Source organism: Diabrotica virgifera, chromosome 9 (assembly GCF_917563875.1).
Source record: "Diabrotica virgifera virgifera chromosome 9, PGI_DIABVI_V3a".
NCBI classification, from domain to species: domain Eukaryota; kingdom Metazoa; phylum Arthropoda; class Insecta; order Coleoptera; family Chrysomelidae; genus Diabrotica; species Diabrotica virgifera.
In genome coordinates this window covers 164,585,138-164,608,384 of record NC_065451.1, presented here as the reverse complement: position 1 = coordinate 164,608,384, position 23,247 = coordinate 164,585,138, and the positions used below count along the sequence as shown (strand labels likewise).

General features: G+C 33.2%; 1 protein-coding gene across 2 annotated transcripts in view; it reads left to right on the top strand.

Moving 5' to 3' along the window:
• Positions 1 to 23,247, top strand: part of LOC126892555 (irregular chiasm C-roughest protein-like) — an 821,138-nt gene that overhangs the window by 438,655 nt on the left and 359,236 nt on the right. For both annotated transcript variants that reach the window (XM_050662121.1, XM_050662119.1), the window contains one exon: positions 7,617 to 7,680. The gene's annotated coding sequence lies outside the window, so the exon portion shown is untranslated. The remainder of the gene's footprint in view (positions 1 to 7,616; positions 7,681 to 23,247) is intronic.

Below are 23,247 nucleotides of genomic sequence, written 5' to 3'. Positions count from 1 at the left end.
TTTTAAGAAAAAATGAGAAGTATATTTAAGCCCTCATCCACCAGAATTTTAATGCATCGTTTTCGTTCCACAATACCTTTTATTATAGTGTTATTTCTATGTTCAAAAAGTTGGACGGGTTTAAAATGAATGGTTTTTGAAAAAAATAAGATCAAATTATAGAGCGCATCTCTAAATTTCCTTAAAAATCTTCCTTTTTCTCCATGTAACTCGAAAATAATAAGAAATGTGAAAAAAAAAATACCGTACAAAAATGTGTTTTTTAGATAAAAATTTTGTTTTTATTTTTTACTACTGTATCTCTTTCAAGTTACATGGAAAAGGAAGGAAGAATTTTAAGAAAATTTAAAAATGCGCTCTATAATTTGATCTTATTTTTTTTTCAAAAACCATTCATTTTAAATCTGTTCAACGTTTTGAACATAGAAATAACACTATCATAAAAGGTATTGTAGAAGGAAAACGATGCATTTAAATTCTAGCGAATGAGGCGTTAAATATACTTCTCATTTTTTCTCAAAAAATATATTAGTCATCCTTTTTTTTGAAGCATATCTCGCTTAGTTTGAATGTAATATACATTTAATATTACTCATTTTAAAGGTCTTTTTAAGCACTACAAAAGGTATTGGTAGCATTATACACCTAAAATCGACCGTTTCTATGTCATTTCAAGTTGAATACACCGATTTGAGCATGCACCAAAAAAAACAAACTTTTTTCACCTACCATATCTCTTTTTGTATTATAACTAGAAGAATGATGAATGAACGAATCTCTTTGTTTTTTTTTTATAATCTACAAAAATGTTTTATACAGTTTTTTAGTTAGATGCATAATTTTTAAGGTATTCGCAAAAAACCGTCCGAAAAGGTGTCATTTTTTAATGAAAATGGCTAATTTTCAACCACGAATAACTAAAAAAGTATTGAGTTTTCGAAAAAAAAAAAATTATGTAACGGTTTATACTTATAATTAGGTTCTCTAGACACTTCCGTGCTTATTTTGACCAACAAATTTTCCATCCCCTTGAATGGGTGGGAATCACCCCTAAGATAAAAAGCGCCATAGTATATAGGGTAGACCTTGAATAAGGAGATAAGTAGAGGCTATTTCCCAAATTTCATTAAAATCCATGCAGTAGGATAGAATTCGGAGGTAATATCCTGTTCTTGCTCTCATTGACTAGCGTAATTAATACACACATACTAATTAATTTTACATTTAATATATATTAATTTTTATTATTAATTTGCGCATATTCTACCGATGTGTACCTACGCTTATTTAATTTAAACTAAAAAAAGTTATTGAACACAATAACACATTATGAACATTAGAATTTAATAATATGAATAATTTATCAATAAAATAAAGGCTACTTTAAAGGTAAAATAACCTTACAATATTAAATGAATTAATCAATAATTTTACAAATGAAGATTTATTTGATTATAGGCACTATAACAACAGAGGGAAAAAGTTAGCCATCTCCTCTACTTTAATTACCCAAACCAACTTTCTCACAAACTAACTCAAATATGGCCATTCCCTGCGGAGTTCAAAAATAGACTAATCTGTTCAAGTCAAAGTTCAGGCTAAATCAGTTTGCTCTTTTTTCATCCACATATTTGATTAACCTTCTTTTGCCGATTGTGGGAGTTGCAGTAATTTATCCAAAATGGCATGAGTAATTTTATATAGTGGTCGGAAACCTATCAGAAAAACTGAACAATCTGACAAATATATTGTCAATTTGCTTTCATTTTCTTGACCGGTTGACCGTTCTTTTTTATTAAATAAACATAATCGTTACATTTCACGTTAGTCCAGTAAATACGCTAATTTTATCTTGTTTTATCTCCTTATTTACTTCTTCAATCTTATTTATACAACATTTATCATTTTAAATCAATTTTATTATTCAAACGTGTTGCCTGTTGTAAGCGGTAGTCAGCATGGGGAGGACTTTTTACATCTGACCCATGCTGACCGCCTTTGTATTGTTTTGTTTACTTTCTGTTTTGTCTTGTTTTTTTAGTCTGTTTTTGTTTTGTATCGTAGTGGTGGAGGATTTTTACACCCAACCTCACTGGAGGCGAAGGCTCCACGGGAGACAAATTTACGCTAGCAGTAGCCGTAAAACGAACTTAAGGTTCCGCGGAACGGAATAGGAATATCCGAACTGAACCGACTACGCACAAGTCCTGTAGTCGGTTCAGTTCGACTATTCCTATTCCGTTCCGCGGAACCTTAAGTTCGTTTTACTGCTACTGCTAGCGTAAATTTGTCGCCCGTGGAGCCGTAGCCTGACTGCTTCCTTTTAACTGTAGAATGAATGGGTATGGGTGTGAGTGCGAATTGATGAAAGCACGAATGCTTGGAGTTGCTCGTAACTGTCGACTGGTATCTTTTTGCTAGCTCGTGTTGAATTGGGGTCACCCCGGTCGCCCCACCCGCATATGGGCTGCACGGGACGGTCGTCTTCACCGATCGGTCTTTGTGCGGGGTGTGTGCGGGACGGAGCGACTGGGTGGCCACTTAATCAACGGAGTGCACGCAGAGGGTGCCCGGGGGGAGTTATGAGTAAGGTCGACGGGTCAGACATGCTCGCCAAGAGCGGTTCCAGACCTGTCGGCTGGAGGAAGAGGAGGTGAGTTTAGTCGGTAGGCGGTTCGGCACGGTGAAGCGTGACGGATCGAATCCGACACACCTGGGACAAATTCCCAGACGGTCTTTTGAAGATTCTCACCTCCAAAAAAAAAAACAGTAAATAAGCTAAAGAGTTTTGTGTATCAACTCAATGTTCTCTATTGAGCTACACATTTTTTGCGTAATCTAAGAATCTGAATATTAAATGCTATCGGAAGCTGATTCTTTGGTGATTTAAATTCAGATTTTTAACAAATTAATTTGGGTAAATGATATTCATGTAACTATATATTTCCAACGTTCTGATTAGGTGGAATCCAGATTAGGATTATCCATTATACGTATTTTAACATATTTGCGATATCTCCCTCTAGTTCTATCCTCCTTAGGTATATGGAGTTTGTGCGTTCTTTGGCCAAAAGTGTTAGATTGTTGACTGACCCGGTCAGCGCATTTTCTTTCTTGTTTATTCTCTGGATAAACTGTGTACTAGTTCCTTCCATTGTCTTCTATTTCTTGCTCTGTTTTTGACTCCACCCCATCTCAGTCCCATTTTTTCGTGTTCTGTCGTTGCAGTTCTTTTGCAGCTGTTTTTTCTCATATTATGATCTCTCAAGTGCTTGGCTCGCTATGTTGCTATGATCTTTCTTGAAGGTTTCACGGCCCATTTCAAATAATGCAGCGCTTCTTTAAATATTCTATCTCAATAGAAATGGTTGGACACTTCTTTGAATTTTACATATTTCTGTTGATTTTCCATTTATGCAAGCTGTCGCTGTTTGACGCCATTATAATTTTTCTATGATTCGTATTGGTCTAAAAGCTAGCAACGTTTTCGAGAAATCATTTTAAGACGGCTGATTCTTTCATATTTTGTTACCTATGCTTCCTCGAACACCGTACCGGCCATCTGGCTGCTGATATAGGTTGCGTTCATTACTGCGCAGCACACCTGTACAGGTAAACACAAAATCAGGGTGATTGATTAGTGTGAAAAAGCTTAGTAGATCCGCAGATCCGCTATAGTAATAGATAGCAATAAAAGTTAATAACAAAAATTGTAGCTAACTTTGCGCTTCATATTACAACATTAGTAAGAATGATACAGGGTGTTCGATAACATAGTGGCAGACCAAACTTTTGTTTTTTTAAATGGAACACCCCATATTTTATTTTATATTTCAAATGTTCTTAACTTCCCCATCACAAAAATATAAAAGTTTGTTATGTTATACAGGGTATTTACAAAGTTATAACCAATGTTCTATGAAAATCGTAATAAGTTCAGCTCCCTGTATAAATAAAAATAAGCACAACAGCAATGGTTTATTGGTGCCATATTTTTTTGTTGTTTGTCAAAATTTATAAAAATGGTTGATACTGCTAATTTTCTTTATATCAAATACAGGGTTAGTCAAAACGCAAGTACATTATTTTCACAGTAATTTTAAATAGCTATTAACCCTAATTAATAACTTGCTCTGAAAAATGAAAATATCTCGAAAACTGACAAATTTAGGCATAGGGAATATTATACAAAAATTAAAGTACGGTAATGATATTTTTCGATAGTAATATAAAATACAGGGTGTTCCATTTAAAATGTATCGGCATTCAAGGAAGTGCGTTAAATTGGTTAACATCCTATTTAACTGCACGTGCGTCGTCAATACGTCAGCTTAACAGAAAAAGGCAAATTATCAAATGCGACGCATAAATCCAACTATCTTGATATTGACATAGGTGTACCGCAAGGCTCAATTTTAGGACCTGTTCTCTTTCTTATTTATGTAAACGATGTTTTCTCGGTTAACTCGGATGGACATTTCACGATATTTGCAGACGACATAAATGTAATAGTCAATGGACCTGATACTTCTTTGAAGTCCAAATGTAACAGTTTACTGTCAGATCTTTTCAACTGGTTCTGTAAAAATAATCTATTGTTGAACACCCAAAAACTCTTTTCATGCAATTTCATAATAGGCAACGATGTATTAACCCAATTAACTTAAATATAAATAATAATGATATTGAACTTGTTTCATCATTAAAGTTCTTAGGACTTCATATAGATGAATGTCTTAATTGGATGAAACATTGTTATACACAGGCGGCAAAATTAAACTCAGTAACGTTTTTGTTTCGAAATTTAAAACAAGTATTAACGGAGAAACAATTAATAATGCTTTATTGTGCCCAAGCCGAATCTCGTTTGCTATACGGTATTTGTTTTTGGGGATCAAGTTGCCATATCAATGAAGTCTTTTTTGCAAAAAAAAAAGAATAATACGGACTATTGCTGGTATCCCTCATAAAACAAGTTGTAGGCAATACTTTCAAAATTTCAAAATATTGCCATTGGCCTGTATTTATATTCTGGAGACTTGCATATATATATATTTAATAACCTCGAAAATTTTAAAACCAATGGGCAAATACATAATATGAATACCAGATATAAAGATACCTTACGTGCCCCAATGTGTAGGGGAAATATATATTGCAGGTCTATATGGGACAAAGACTCTATAATAGATTACCAACGCACATAAAATTGTGTAAGAACCTGACAAGCTTTAAACTAAATTTAAAGGAATTTCAGATGACACACTTTTTTAATCAGTTGAAGAATTTCTTCAATTTTAAATGTATTTTCGTTATTAGTTTGTGTAGTGAGATTGTTTATTTTGTTTGTTATATTTACTTAATGTATTACTTTTGACTAATTCTATAAAGATAATGTCTGTCTAAAAGAAAATAAAGTATTTATTTATTTATTTATTTAAAATTTTTGAGAAAAGAATGTACTTGCGTTTTGACTCACCCTGTATTCGATATAAGGAAAATTAGCAATATGAACAATTCGTAAAAATTTTCACAACCAACAAAAAATATAGCACCAATAAACCATCGCTGTTGTGCTTTTTTTATTTATACAGGGAGCTGAACTTGTTACGATTTTCATAAAAAATTGGTTATAACTTTGTAAAAACCCTGTATAACATAACAAACCTTTATATTTTTGTGATGGGGAACTTAAGAGGATTTCGAATATAAAATAAAATTGTGTTCCATTAAAAAAAAAACATAAGTTTGGTCTGCCACTATGTTATCGAATACCCTGTAACAATCTAACTAATTTCGTAATGTGAAGCTGAAAGTTGGCCACAATTTTTATTATTAACTTTTACTGCTACTATCTATTACTACAGCAGATCTACTGAGCTTTATCACACTCATCAATCACTCTGTATATTAAATTTAAATTATTTTAGGACAAAATTTTTTTTTGTCATTACTATTTAAACCACAAAAATGTCTGGCAGTTACAGTTCATATTTCTAAAAATGTTTAAAAAGTAATGACAAAAAGTTTTTCGTCTTAGAATAATTTTAAATTCGATATGTTTACCTGTACAAGTGTGCTGCGCAGTAATGAACGCAACCTGTATCAGTAGCCAGATGGCCGGTACGGTGTTCGAGGAAGCATAGGGAACAATATATGAAAAAATCAGCCATCTTAAAATGATTTTTTTTCCGATGTTGCTAGCTCTTGGTCCATATGTCTTAATACCTATACCGTATACCGTATCCTTCTATAATTTACAAGGAAAAAGGGGTGATAAATGCATAGATATAGGAGATCTACAATATTCACCCCACAACACATCAATTTACCTAGGTAAAGATCAAACGAATTTTGATTCCTAGTACTCAATCCGTGACAAACAGGTAACGATGTATGATGTAATTCACTTCATGTAGATTACAAGTCACATCCACATGAACAACCGATTTCTGTTTTTATTTCACACGATAGATCGTCCGAACGGCATTCGAAATACAAACTCGCAAACCACTTGATGCCGATAGCTGCTAAATAAACTTAGCACATTTCTGCCTGAAAATGACGTTCGTGCAGTTAAAATAAAGCAATAGATATTTCGGTTTGTCGATTTTGTCGATTCTGTGTATATGTGGCTTTTATTGAAACTCGTTGTTTTCCAACTTAAATAGATTTTGGAGATTTATTCTCGCTGCATAATAAATATCGGCATGTCAAACCAACGCATTTTACTATACAAAAAACACTCCCCAATAGCACTAACAACAAAGAGAAAATTGCGCGTTTTTATTGCCTAAACTGAGCGAAGGTTTGTTGAAATCGATAAAAAATATATATCACAGGCAATACCTACATTGTGTGGTATAATATTGACTACATATACAAAAATATGGATATACATTTAAAATATTTCAAAATCGAAACATCGATATTTTAGAGGGTTTTCAAGTTTCCATATTCTGTAGGCAGAGAGCTACCTAAAAATTATGTCAAATTCATAGGTTACTTGATTATTTAGTATATATGGAGCTGGTGTCAAAGACAGGTATCAGGAAGAACATCGACAAAGTAAACAAAGCTGTAGTTCTTCTTCTAAAAGCATGCAAGACTCGTTAGTCTCTGGCACTTGGCCTAAACTCTTATAATTAGTCCTGTGGACTCAACGAAGACAAACAGTTTTTCATTGGTAGTTTAAGGGTCTCTTCTGCTTCAAACCTCAGTTGACCAGTGAATTCCGGCCTCACATCACTTAGCACATGGGAGTGGCATAGGATATGTATGGAAGTCCCTTTTTCCATTTCGCATTTTCTGCACCACGGTCGATTTACCTTGTTTGTATAGATGTTTTCTTAAACAGAAATGTCCAGTCAATATTTCAGTGACCGTTTTGATATAGTTTATTCTTCTTCTTCACGTGCCACTCCTAGCGGAGATTGGACATCATCATGGCCGCTGCGACTTTGTTAGCAGCGCGCCTAAAAAGTTCAATCGAACTACATCCGAACCATTCACGTAGATTTCGAAGCCACGATTTCTTCTTCCCACACTTCTTTCTAGTTTAGTAACAATAACAAAGTTTTTTACTTCGATGTTAAAGATTTTTCTTTTTGTTACAGATTATGGAACTATTCTGCAGTAAACCAACTCTTAAGATGCACTAAGATTATATAGTTTTATAAGGTAAGAAGTTTCATTATTATCAATCAGAGCCTATTTTACTTCAAATCAGGTCCGAGGCACGACACAATTTTCGGGCCCCTAAATATGATTGAATAATAATAATAATAACTTTTTAAATGAATTAATTATTTAATAGAAATCTAGCTGCACCAGAAATTTAAATATTTATTAACAATAAATAAATTTTATATTTAAACAATTAAACATTGTTTAAATACAGTGTGTCACATTTAAGATGAAGACAGCTCTATTAGTCTAAGAGCTAGAGCCGAAAAATCATCGTCATAAGTAATATGGAGTTTGGCATGTGAAATGTGTCTATTGTATATTGATAATTATGACCCCTTTCAGGCTGACATCTCAGTGGATACAGGAAGTAGCAATAAGGGATGAAAGGGGAAGTTAGTGCAATCATTAAAGGTTTTCACCTCCTATTTTGTTAAACTTCCATCGATTTGCATGAAAAGTGGTGACTAGTTAGAACATACCTCAGGAAATAAAAATGATTTGGTGCAAACTTGCACTTTTACCCTGGGGCTGGCTACCACACCTTCTCGTGGGTGAAAACGATTTTATTAAAAATAACCCTACAAATCGATAGAGGAACAAATAATAAGTAAAATTTTTTATATCATGTTATTAAAATAAACCAATACTTTTTGAGTTATTAAAGATCAAAGATTTGTCTGTTTAAGAGCACATGCGTGAAGTTACGGATGATAAAAAGAAAATATTAATTACTTGTATGTTACTGAAATATTATTTTTATATTATTTCGATATTATAAATTTAGCAAAAGTGTATTCGAATATGTCAAATGTACCCATTATTGGACACCCCCAGTTTCTGGACATATTCAGATTATAATGAAAAAATAAATCAATTAAATATCGAAATAATATAAAAATAATATTTTAGTTACTTACAATTAATTAACATGTTCTTTTTATCGTCCGTAACTTCACGCATATGCTCTTAAATAGACAAATTTTTGATCTTAGATAACTCAAAAAGTATTGATTTATTTTAATAACATGATATAACAAATTTTACTTGAAATTTTTCCCTCTATCGATTTGTTGGGTTATTTTTAATAAAATAGTTTTCACCCGCGGGAAGGGTAAAAGTGCAAGTGGCACCAAATCAGTTTTATTTCTTGAGGTATGCTCTAACTAGTCACTAATTTTCATGCAAATCGATGGAGGTTTAACAAAATAGGAGGTGAAAACCTTTAATGACTACACTAATTTTCCCCTTTCATCCCTTGTTGCTACTTCCTGTATCCACTGAGGTGTCAGCCTGAAAGAGGTCATAATTGTCAATATACAATGCACACATTTCACAGGAAAATCTCCATATTACTTATGACGGTGATATTTCGGCTCTAGCTCTCCGTCTATACATTTTGGCTATCAAAATACATAAAGGTTGAAGGTTCACATTTTTTAAGATACTCAACTGAAATTTTAATTTTAATCGCGGCATATTGCGAACCCACAAACAGGGTAAATTTTCTATATTTGGCTTCCCGTTAGAGATATCGGAAAGAGGTTAGAGATTTGAAAAAGTACATTACTTCCAAATCTTATTCTAACCCCACATACCAAATTGCATTACAAAATTCGCACTTTTAGTTTTTTTAATATTATTATTTGTAGTCAGTACCCTAAAATTCATCTCAGCTGTCCCGAAATGCATCTCGGGCCAGCCAATTTTAAGTTTTAGGTCCTGACCACAAATAATGAAAAAATTAAAAGTGCGAACTTTGTCATACAATTTTGTGTATGGGGTTAGAATAATAGTTGGAACAACTTTTCCCGATATCTCCAACGCGAAGCAAACTATCGAACGAACATTTACTCTGTGGAGTAGCAGTATGCTGCGTTTAAAATTGAAAGTTCAGCTGAGCATCTTAAAAAATGTGAACGTTGAACCTGTATGTCTGTGCAAAACTTCAAATATGTATTTATTTTGATAGCCAAAATATAGGGCTGTCTTCATCTTAAATGCGACACGCTGCATGTATGTGTCATTTCCTTTTGTAAATAATTTGGTTGTTCTACCATAAAAGAGACCGTTCTGGGACAAAAATTTAATGGTTGCTATTATTCGTTGAAGAACGTTTCTCCAATGCTCCTTTTCTTCTCAATAACTTTTTTTCATTAATGTTACAATTTGTCCTGCTCTACTACTTCTCTTGACTAACGTACCAATTGATGAAATATATGTTCAGGTTCAGGAGATCGCTCATGTTATGTTGAATAACTGTCCTATTGGTATTTTTCCAGTCCATTGAAAATTGAAAGTTAGAAGAATAATAATTTTCGTGGAAATCAGTTTACAAACGTAGCATTAAACACGGCTACATTACATTTAGAACTGTACACTAACCACTTGAGAAGAAATTTTTCCCCATTAACTTTCATTTTATAAAAAAATCGCACTTTACAAATGTCTGGTTTTATTATTATCCAGTTGTGTAGTACATTCACTAATTTTATGAATATATTGATTCGGTCGATTATTTATAAAATATTGTTGAAATTCCAGATACAAATGTTTTGGCCAATCTTTTATATCGCTAGGAAAAGAGTTATTGACATTGTCGTTTTCTATAGGAGATGACGTACATGTACTTGTGACAGCTGAAGTCGCTTAAAAATCAACAGTGGAGTCATCATTTATCATTTCCTGTTCGTAAGATGAAAGAATTTTGAAAATTTATTTCGTTATTGAAATAAAAAAATTGTTTTGGTGATCTTTCCGGGCCCCATTAAAATGTGGGCCCGAGGCAGGTGCCTCGCGGGCCTAGTGGTAAAATAGGCCCTGTTATCAATTCATTCATGCAATTATTTATGATATTTGTATTACATGTTTGCATACCCAAAGAATAGTATATAACAGTAATAATAAAAATACTGAAATTGAAAGAAGATATTTAAAAAAAGACTGTCAGAAAGAGAGCAGAACTAAATACGATATTAAAACCAAAAAATATACCAAGAATAACAAAATTTCCCTTCTAAGAATTGAGAGCTTTTCAACTTCTTTTTCATACCATGGATAACCTTTGCTGACTGGGTAATATTTAGTATTATTTGCAGTGTTGCCAATCGGCGTATAATTATCCGATTTGCGTATCTTTTTGAGAGTTGTCGTATCTTCTCCGTATCTTTAAATAAATCGGATATTGGCTTATATTTTTCAGTGTATCTACTGATCTACTACAACAGACTAATAACAAAAACTTACAAAGATCCGCCCAAATTTGGTTCCACCCAAATTTCTATAAATAGCCTACATATTGGATGAATGTTAGCGACATCCGATACTTTTCATGGTAATTATGTAAGATAAGAAGGGACAAAAGGGACCTGTGCGAATTGTTTTGTTTCCACTTAAGGCATACTGATCCACTTCAAATTTCAAAAACAGGGATTCTGCTGTCCGATTTTATTTATGGGGTTTTAATCTTTAAACTTATGATAGCTACTGCACGATTTAGTTTTATTTTTATTTTATGTAGTGCAATGCAGTGCTTAAATAAACGTCTGTTGAAATAAGTTTTGGTTTGTGAAAATACTTTTTTATAATGGATAAATGGTAAAATTAAAAAATGAAGCTAATATATATTTGTTTCCGAATTTAAAAAAATTATTTTCATTGCTATTCGTATTACCATTTTCAAATACTAGTGTAGAAAGGGTTTTCAGTAATGCATTCAATATAAAAACAGATAAAAGAAACCTCTTAAATACATCTACAATTAGGGCTTTATTGTCGAATATTTCACTAGACTGTTTTTAACTGATAAAACGTCATAGCAACACATCGTTTTCTACTGACAAAACTCCTTAGCGACGTGATTTCTCAGCGACAAAATTATGACAGATCCGTCACGAAAGTGTCTGGTAATAACAAATAAATAAAGACAGGTAAAAGGGGGAGAAGTGTACTTTTGAAGTGTGTAAAATTAATAATTCTTAGCTGAGCGCTTTCGGCTTATAAAGCCATCTTCGGAGCTATGCTACAATAAAAGATCTCTAATGAATAATTGATCTTAGAATTCAAAGTTTAACTTACGTCAATAAGGTCAAAATACCACTATGAAGAGAGATGGGTTCCATTTATGATATGAAATACTTCTGTTTCTTATGTAGTTTTTTATTGGTTGGAAAAAACCTTGTCTGTCTGTTTAAAAAATTGTTCAATTTGCTGTTGGTTATTTTTGTATCCAGAAAAGTTAACATCAAGAACGAGCACAAAGGACTTTCACACGAAAATTACATTATATATAAAACGAATATTTGATCATGGTAAGGTCAAAAAGACCTTACCATTTGAATACTGCGGTGTCAGATAGCAGAATGGTCGCCTCGCATGGAGGATTTTTAATGACAGTCGATGTAGACAGGGTGTGCTCGTTAAGGTGTCTTCACATTTTCTCAGATAAAGTGACAGTTGACATATGACATTTTTAGCAATTGGATTGAACAACTTTTCAACAAAGTCTGTAGTTACATAAATCTGGTTTTAAAAAAAAATAATGAAATACATATTGAAAAGAAACTTAAGGTCTAGGATAAACCAATTGACAAGTTATCCTCCACAAACCAAACTTGAATCGGTTTTGAAAATTAATACATGATGTAAAGAAACTTGATGGTGAAGTTTTTTAGGAAGATGGGAAATAAATTAACAATGAATTTTGTGAAATGTGATTTTTAAAGAATAAGCTGCCAAATGATTTATTACAAATATTGTTTTAAATGATGCTTTAGTAAAGAATTAAAAAATTTAAAAAATTATTTTTTAATTGCATGAGGTCAAACTTCTTCCTCCAGAGCCTCCCACAAGAGTCTGAACAAAGGTTTATAGTTGTAATTAAGATTGATTTGTGTATTCAAGCAAAAATCAGGATTAAGTTTCATTTCTTTAGTTATCTCTAGATCTTCTAAAAGGTTCATTTGTCTATAGTTTTTGATTGGGATGTTATGTAAAATTGTACTGTTTTCGGAAGGCGAGAAGGAATGGTTGCTAAATTTAACATGATAACCAAAATTTGATTTTTCTGGATTGTTGAGATGTTCTTTGATCCTCTGAGATAGGGTCCTCATAGTCCTGCCCACATAAGTCATGTTACAATCCCCACAATTTGTAACTACAGTTTGTAAATACCACTTTTATTTAGTTTGTCGATTTTATCTTTGGTGTAGCTGAAGTAGCTGGTGTACCAACAACATGATCAATTTTCTAGACCTAACCATCAAAAAGAATACATCTTACACTTCTTCATCGTCTACTACTTTAGAATACTCAGTATTTAGAAAACCTACTCAAACAGACCATATTATACCCATATCATCTAACCATCCTTTTCAACATAAGATGGCAGCTATTCAATGTTATGTCCACAGACTTCTTAACATCCCCATGTCCCAAGACAATTACAACAACGAAATTTCAATTATTAAACAAATAGCAAACAACAATGGTTTCCCCTCTTCTACTGTAGATAAGGTCATTAGAAGATCAATACTCAAAAAAAAACTAAACCAAGCTTTTAACACTACAGCTATTTATAGATCCTTATCCTACTTAGGGCCAATTTCAGAAAAAGTATCAAGATTACTTTGTAATAAAGTCAGTAACCTTAACATATCTTTCAAAACGAAAAATAACATCAAATCCATCTTCAGCCACACCAAAGATAAAATCGACAAACTAAATAAAAGTGGTATTTACAAACTGTCTTGTGGGGATTGTAACATGACTTATGTGGGCAGGACTATGAGGACCCTATCTCAGAGGATCAAAGAACATCTCAACAATCCAGAAAAATCAAATTTTGGTTATCATGTTAAATTCTCTCCTTCTCTCCTTCCGAAAACAGTACAATTTTACATAACATCCCAATCAAAAACTATAGACAAATGAACCTTTTAGAAGATCTAGAGATAACTAAAGAAATGAAACTTAATCCTGATTTTTGCTTGAATACACAAATCAATCTTAATTACAACTATAAACCTTTGTTCAGACTCTTGTGGGAGGCTCTGGAGGAAGAAGTTTGACCTCATGCAATCAAAAAATAATTTTTTAAATTTTTTAATTCTTTACTAAAGCATCATTTAAAACAATATTTGTAATAAATCATTTGGCAGCTTATTCTTTAAAAATCACATTTCACAAAATTCATTGTTAATTTATTTCCCACCTTCCTAAAAACTTCACCATCAAGTTTCTTTACATCATGTATTAATTTTCAAAACCGATTCGAGTTTGGTTTGTAGAGGATAACTTGTCAATTGGTTTATCTTAGACCTTAAGTCTCTTTTCAATATGTATTTCATTATTTTTTTTTTAAAACCAGATTTATGTAACTACAGACTTTGTTGAAAAGTTGTTCAATCCAATTGCTAAAAATGTCATATGTCAACTGTCACTTTATATGAGAAAATGTGAAGACACCTTAACGAGCACACCCTGTCTACATCGACTGTCATTAAAAATCCTCCATGCGAGGCGACCATTCTGCTATCTGACACCGCAGTATTCAAATGGTAAGGTCTTTTTGACCTTACCATGATCAAATATTCGTTTTATATATAATGTAATTTTCGTGTGAAAGTCCTTTGTAGTGATGAGCGAGACTGGTCTTGGTCTTGCGGTCTTGGTCTTGGTCTTGCAGCAAGACCAAGACCAAGACCAAGACCAAGACCGCCTTTTGGTTGCAAGACCAAGACCAAGACCAAGCTTGCAAGAACAAGACCAAGACCAAGACCGAACCTTGCAAGACTACGCAAGAACAAGACCAACCTGCAAGACTCTTGCACTTTTTTGAGAAAAATTGGTTTTTATTATTTAACTTTATTTTTTAGTTCAATAATATATACTGACATTGTAAGAAACCTTAAACAATATCGAATTTTTTAAATACATAATATTTTGGTTATATTTTTAAGTCGTTTTGATTAAGTCAAACGGTTTGCATTTTCTCAACCTTAAAAGTGTCCAGAAGGCAAGTTTTCAAACGGCGACAGTTCAAGGACAATTGAAATTACTTGTGAGACAAAAAAATGTAATTATAGATAGGGTAATCCATTTAAAAAGAAATGCAATTAAAAACGGTTTTTATGTACCAGTAGTTTTCGCTTTTCTGTCTAATAAAAATACTGACACTTATTTCAATTCTTTTCGCATAATCGAGGAAAAATGTAGGTCGTTAAATTTAAAATTAATGCAAAAAATATCATAATAAATTTTGAAAAGAGATTCACAATGCTGTGAAAGCATTGTGGCCTGAATAAAAGATAACTGGTTGTCGATTGTAATGTGTCAAGCTTGGTATCGCAAAATCCAAAGCTTAGGTTCAGTTTCTGAATATAATGACAAAAATTCCGATACTGGGAAATTTTTAAAATTATTTTTTGGGTTAATTTTTTACAATCAACGAAAGTTGGAAGTTGAATTATTTGTGAAAATCCCGGATGACAAACGCGTAAAGAAGTTTACTGATTTCATAGTTGAAAACTATTTGGAAGAATCTAGGTTTTCCCCAGAAAGGGCCAGTACTACAAATAGTATGTGCCGCACTTGAAATGCATGCGCATCATTTCAGTGTGTTTTAAATTCTAGTTTTTACTACCCACATCCGAATATTTTCAACTTTTTAAATGTCATAATGGGTATTCAATCCAAAAATATGTGAAAATAAAAAGTGCGAATAACTCGTGTTACGAGAGCAATGTAGTTTAAATAAAATTAAAGAACTGCAAGATAACAAATTACAGAATTAAGCGTTTATAACTCCCCATTAGGTATAGTTATTATGTTATAGTATTAGGTCTTTAAATAGGTATGGTAAATATGAACGTATTTACTAAAAAGTATGTTTTAGTTAGTTTATAAAAAAGTTAATTATATTAAATAATGATTAAATAGAGTAAAAAATATTTGATTTTTGTGTTCTCTTAAAAAAATTTAATTTATGTTCTTAAATTTGACCCTCGTAGGATAAATACTACAGTGTTCGAGTGAAAGGAGCAGATCATTATCTGTTAACAACTATAAACTGTTTATCCCTTTTCGTAAAATCCGTGAATTGAAGGTCCCCCACCATTTGTGGCACCTTTAAGAAGCTCTTTTTCTTTAAAATTTTAGGCAATAAACAATAATCCAGACTCAAGACGTGGTCTGAAGGCAGGCGGCAGGTATCGACAGCATGCAAAACACAACGTGACAAAACCGAAGGCCGGCAATTGCAACAAGGTTTGTAAATGCAGGTTTTTCCTACTGATAAACATTACCATTATAAAAATATACTCTAGTCTCTTTATATAGAGAGAAATAATTAGGTCATTAGGTGAATGTATAATGTTAAAATTGGTATCCGCTTGAAACTACATTCTACATTCTGTTAAAATTTTAAAGCAAATAATATAGTTTCATTCTTCACATCTTTATTTATTTCAATGTACGTTTTATTCGAAATTGTTTGGTTCAAATTATTACTACTAAAAAAGCAAGACCAGCAAGACTCTTGCAGCAAGACCAAGACCAAGAACAAGACCGGCTAGTGCAAGACCAAGACCAAGACCAAGACTGCCTTTTAGCTGCAAGACCAAGACCAAGCTTGCAAGAACAAGACCAAGACCAAGACTAGCCTGGTCTTGGTCTTGTTCTTGTTTTGCTCATCACTAGTCCTTTGTGCTCGTTCTTGATGTTTAACTTTTCTGGATACAAAAATAACCAACAGCAAATTGAACAATTTTTTAAACAGACAGACAAGGTTTTTTCCAACCAATAAAAAACTACATTAGAAACAGAAGTATTTCATATCATAAATGGAACCCATCTCTTTTCATAGTGCTATTTTGACCTTTTTGACGTAAGTTAAACTTTGAATTCTAAGATCAATTATTCATTAGAGATCTTTTATTGTAGCATAGCTCCGAAGATGGCTTTATAAGCCGAAAGCGCTCAGCTAAGAATTATTAATTTTACACACTTCAAAAGTACACTTCTCCCCCTTTTACCTGTTGTCATAAGTGTGTACGAAACTATTTCAGTCTTTACATTAAATAAATAAAGATTATATTTCGTTGATATGGTGCATTAATTGTCTCGTGAACTAGTCTTGTCGAATATCATTCGAGAGAAAATTATTTACCGGTAAAATTTTCTCCGGGTTTCATTCAAGTTCGTTGCCTTTTGGTAATTTTCGCTTATGAAATTTTGACAAAATTTTGACACTCGACTGACGTCTCGTGATATAAGTCAAAATTTAATTCGCGAAAATTGCCAGGCAACAAACTTTCATATATATATATATATATATATATATACACCGTTTTTAGGCGTCAACGCCCTTCCGGTAGGGATCTATGGAGGAGTGTCACCGAGCCGCAAGCCCTTATCTCTTGCCGTACTGCTCCTCCATAGGCCGATCAGACACCAGCTTATTCCAGACCAAGTCGTAGATTCTTTTTAGAATTTTAGACTACGACGTCAGCCTTTTTATTTTTCTATTCACCGGGCTGGGTCAACGCCCTTCCGGTAGGGATCTATGGAGGAGTGTCACCGAGCCGCAAGCCCTTATCCCTTGCCGTACTGCTCCTCCATAGGCCGATCAGACACCAGCTTATTCCAGACCAAGTCGTAGATTCTTTTTAGAATTTTAGACTACGACGTCAGCCTTTTTATTTTTCTATTCACCGGGCTGGGGCACGAACCCCGATCGCCTCGACCGCATATCTACTATAGATTTGTCAATCGTGTGCCTCAGTCCGCTTGGCTAATCTGATCGACGTAATCTGAACAAACTTTCATACCAGTCGAAAATATTGCCGGCAAAATTTTCTCTCTTGTGATATTATATACGACAAAAGATGGTGTCGGTAATACTGGCTGTGCAAAATTTACACCTTCAAAAAAATGTTACAATATAACATATATGACAAAATAAAAAATAAGAATTTTGTTCTTTATTATATTATTTTTTTGTGTGTTTTGGGTTTTATATTATGTTTTTTTTTTAGTTAGATTAAATAAATTATTAGAAGAATTTTTTACTAAGCAATAACATTTTTGTTTAATTTAGTAATATTTTGTATTTTGACAACGACATCACATTTGGGCGTCGAAATGTTAATACAATTATTTTTTCAATTTAATTGTGGCTTATTTCCCAATCAAAATAGTTAATTATAAAAATGCCACCAGGAAATAGCTTCAGAACAACATGTGTGTTTTGGATTACGTACATATTTAGGTTTTTAATGTTTTAAGACTGTCAGTTATGTTTCTACTGTTTTAGTTGTAATAAATCTTTAGTTGCTAAAAGAGCGTAGGGGCAAAATTTGGGACCAATAATTTTTAAACGCATTCATTTTTTTCGAATCCTGAGAAAACTAATAAATATTTTTGAAAAATTTAAACGAATAATGAAAGGTTGCATTATTACCGAGGGCTTAAAGTCCCTTAGAATAAACAAAAAAGTTTTTTTAATGAGATATTTGAAATTAAAAATCACATTCAATTTTTTATTTTTTTTACTATTTTTGTCTTTTACTATTTTAGAGAGCTCAAAGTACATGCAAATGGGGGGGGGGTTGTAACTCCCCAACCCCCCGGTTACACCTATGAGCCTATCTTTTCGTGACAAATTGGATCTTTTTCGAGCGATCATCGGATAATCTAGAGAAATTCGGTTGGCAACACTGATTATTTGGCTTACTAATCCCACGCCACGACCAAATAATTGAAAGTCTTTATTATTTTCCCTTGGACCTCTAGCTGGCATCTGGTTAGTTCTTTTGATCTAGTTATGCATTCCATCGTTGGAAGAAGCGATGGAGAAAAACTTGAAGCCTTCGAGATGTGGCTATACAGGCGAACCAAGGATATGATGGACGGACAAGATAACCAACGAGACCGTATTACGAAGAATGGAAAAGAAAGAGAGGTGATGTATAACATTTAAAGGAGAAAGTTAGAGTAATCCTTCAAGGAAAAGTATTCGGAAAGCGAGGGTTTGGGAGAAGAAGAATATCATGGTTAAAGAACCTAAGGAAATGGTTCTTCACAACAACAACTAATCTATTTAAAGCATCACCAAAAGAAGAAGAATAAATATGTATAATTATTCTCTGTAGATCACCTTCACTACTGGCCAGCAATACAATAAATACAATACTTCTGCGTAGCCATGATATAGATATGTCTATTTCTTATTTTGTTATGTATCCAGTCAGATTTCTCCACAATTTGGTGAATTATGAAAATTGAATCTACTATCGATCCGTTTTTCCGAACCCCTGTGGCTTTTCGCTTCTAGGGCTATTATTTTCGTAAATATTTTCGGTATTGTTTTCAGCAATGATACTCCTCTGTAGAGCTAAATTATTCTGTTGGTTTTTTAATATTTATGCCGTAATGCTTGTTTTAGACCCTCAAATACTTCCTCTTCCTGAATTGTTTGATTGAAAATTGTTATTTTTTTGATAGGTGTGGTGCTTCATATTTTTTATTTGTCCCTTTGTAATTTGATTTTCTAGCGCCTCTCTTTTTTCGCATTTTTGATTTCTATGCTACATCCTGAATCCTTATTTACATATAGTGCATGGTATGGTGTGGTCCCTGAGAGTTCACAGATGTGTCATGTATGTTTTTACGTCTTTTTCGAATTCATGTGTCTTGTGTTTTTGGCCAAGCAAGACAAATGTAAACAGTGCTTTTACACCTGTTAACAAGTCTTTTAATCCTTTCTATTTGACGCCCTTTTATTTAATTGAATATAGGTAAACAAATACTAGATGAAGGAAAATGGGATGATCAGCGAGCGGCCAAGAAAGAGATAATTAATCTATCGATGGTTGATAAATGGAGATGGGCAGTGAATGAGATCAGTAGATAAGTAGAGAAGATCAAATGGTTAGTAATTAAAAATAACAGCTTTGTAATAAATACTGACAAAAATTTCTTCAGGATGTTGATTAAAGGAGGGGTTTTTAACTAATTTTTTCTACGAGCGTGCAAAAATGTCTACTTTCGCGCACGCATGTTTTCCCCACGCGTGTTACTTTTCCGCACGCGTTTTACTTTTCCGCATGCGTTTTACTTTTCCGCACGCGTGTTAATTTAGATATGTTAATATGGCCTTAAAGTAATTATAATACATGCAATAAACTAATATTTAGATATTATTTACTAATTTATTTCAAATATATCTTATTGTGTTCATGTTTTAATGAAATTAACGCGAGTATTCGGTGAAATAAAATAATTTTGACATAATATTCGAAAGTCAAATCAGTAGACAATAACAAAGGTTTTGAATCGTCGTCATGGAAACCAAGATCGTCGTCATACTAACCAATTATGCTGAAACTTTGGTTTTGACAGCCTTGTCAAAGAATTAATTTGTGTATGTATTTTCATATTATTTAAATTAATTGATTAAGATTTGGTCATTTTTTTAAAACTCGTAGAAAAAATATTGTTCCTAACGCTTGCAGAAAGTCTGTATGACTTTCTGCAGTCTTTCTGAAAGTATGACTTTCTGCACTTGTTAGGAAAATAACTATTATCACTTGCTGATTTTCATCATATAATTTTTAATCGAGTTATTAAGCCTTGAATTTGTGGAATCGGTACTCATGTATGGAAGCGAAGTCTGGACATTAACAGCAGAGTCCAGAAGAAGGATCAATGCTGTGGAAATGGACTACATACGTAGAAGCGCTGGAATCTCCCGATTGGACAGAATACGTAACGAAGAAATAAGAAGAAGGATGCAGGCACACGATACAGCGGTAGACAGGCTCGAGAGAAGAAGCCTAAAATGGTTCGGTCACTTACTTAGAATGGACGACCAACGATGGCCAAAGAAACTCCTGAAATGGAAACCCCCAGGTAGGAAGAAAAGGGGAAGACCAAGACTATCCTGGAATGACACGATAAGGAAGGCCATGGAACACCGAGATTTGGAAGAGGAAGATGCCCAGGATAGAAATAGATGGCGGTTAGGTGTGGGGATGCGGCGTCAGCCGATATGACACCCCGGATATATATATATATATATATATATATATATATATTAAGCCTTGAAAATGGCCAATTTTGCATTTTTCAAATTTTAAATCAACAACTCGACAACAATTAATTTTAGGGAAAATGACAAGAGACTTTTTTTGCTCAGAATGACCCAAATTATCTAAACAAAAATTGTTCGAAATAGAAAAAAATTTGTGAATTTGTTTAAAAAAAATTGTTTAGACAATTTTTCGACCACGGCACCTCCCGGCACCCTGTGGATTTGTTATAAGGACCTCTTTTTGAGTAAGTTTGTGCAAAAAATCGAATCGGAATAATTTCACTAACGGGGGCGACGATACAGCCCCATCTAATAATAATCGTACCTACATATAATTTAAAAAGTTTTCCGTTTATTATTGCTCTTTTCATTCTTGCAGAAATCTTATTATCTTCCCTTAAAGCTTATTTGCGGAAGTGAAAGCGGTTAATAAATTTTATAAGAATCATCGCAACCCGTCGTGAAATATGGCTGTCCATAAAATCGATTGATATTAAATTCTCAAGAAAATTACTGTTCTCGGGGACGGAAAAAAATTATATCAATGTGTCCCAAAGCCGAGGGCCTGTCACTGCGGAAAAACTTCGTTGTTATCAAGGAGGAATGATTTATCTCTTATTTCCCACATTTTTGTTTCGTTCCTGTTTTTTTCCCTACGGCATTTAAAAGTCGATTTGTCACTTTGGTCTATTCACCGACTAGGTAAAAAACAAGCCTTTTTCCGACGCCATTTTTTATTTCGGGACGAGACAACCAGTTGGGGCTGAAGTAGGTGCAAATCAGTTGCGTTCGTTTCTTTACTCAAAAGAGTTGGATTTGTCACTGTCCGAAAAACTAGACCTTTGGACGACCCTCACAACTGCTCATTGTTGGAGTTGAAACGGACAATTTTTATACAGTTCTGAGAATTTTTTCGAAAAACAGCAAAAGAGAATAAAAAATTAAAACCAAAAAGTTATGGAGTTTAATATTTCTGATCATTGGCAAAACGACGAAAATAGACGTATTATTAATAAGTTCGTTGACTTTATAAAAACATTTTTGTTTTTATAAAATCTTGTGATAATATATGCTGTCGGCCGGTATGCGCTCGACCGTTTTGCGCCCTTACCTGAAATCGGCCGGTTTGCGCTCTAACACTTTCTTAATGGATATGTATAGCTAATTATTTTCTTATATCGACCGTTTTGCGCTCTCTTATAATCGACGTTTAATTTTATTCTACCATAACGATCAGGTAACGGTTAGGCTAGTAAAATTAGTTTTAAAAAATCATAAAACTATAAAAAAAATGGATATAGTCTAGATGATGTTCACAGCAATTGGAAGGTGGAAACACAAAAAAATCTTATGTATGTCTTTATACTCACTTTATAATGCTAAAAAAATCACGGCTTTTAGATTTCAATGCCATTTTTTTATAATTCTCATTATAGAAACACATATAGAAACATGGATAATTTTGTTTTAATTACTTGCTTGTAGCCTGAAGATATAGTAAAAATTGCGATAAGCTTTTATTTTAATATTTAAATTTAATTTAGTATCTCACTGAAGTATGTGGTTCTTGATAATATTACGAAAATTAATGTCTAAAGACGGAAATACCCGAAAGTTAAGTTAGGACCGAAGGGTTGGGTCTTCCTCCTTCCCCATAGATTTTGAGTCAGGTAGGTTCACCAGACCATTATTGTAGAATGAAATTAAAATTATATTGCAAGAGAGCGCAAATCGGCCGATTAAGGAAACTATAGTAGTTAGATATTTCTATTATGAAAATTGCAAAGCGCAAACCGGTCGATTTCAGGTAAGGGCGCAAAACGGTCGAGCGCAAACCGGCCGTATTCATAATACATGTCTTAAAAGTCATATCGAGTTGCCATATCTAGGATAGAATGGAAGAAAATAAAATTCAATTATTGGAGAGGGACACAATTTTCCAAAACTATTCAATCAGCCATTGGATGACATCTTCCAAAAACTGGACTGTAAAGAAGGTAATATTAAAACCAATGGCTGTTTAATTGGTTAGATGAAAAACATATTTTAAAAATATATCTACCAATGAGTAACCTTTCTTATTTGGATGTTGGTGTTAGAAATGTCACTTATGTATATTAGTCCAGGAACCGAAGCTCTTCACCTCACAATTTTTACAGAATGGATCGATTTGCTTGAAAACTTGAAAATAAGTAGTGGATAGTCCAAGGATCAAAATATATATGATGCCGAAAGTCGCTTTTACCATGGGGGTGGTTGCCACCCCATCTCGGGGGTGGACATTTTTTATTATAGTTTGACCGCAAAAGTTGATAAAAACATTCATTTTAAGCAAACAATGTTCTACACATTTTTTTGCTAAAATTAATGGTTTTCGATTTATTCGCTATCTAAAGTGTTAGAAAAAAAAAGTGTTATATCGAAAAAATCAATGTTTTTCGATATTATACTCATTTACGATTCACTCAATG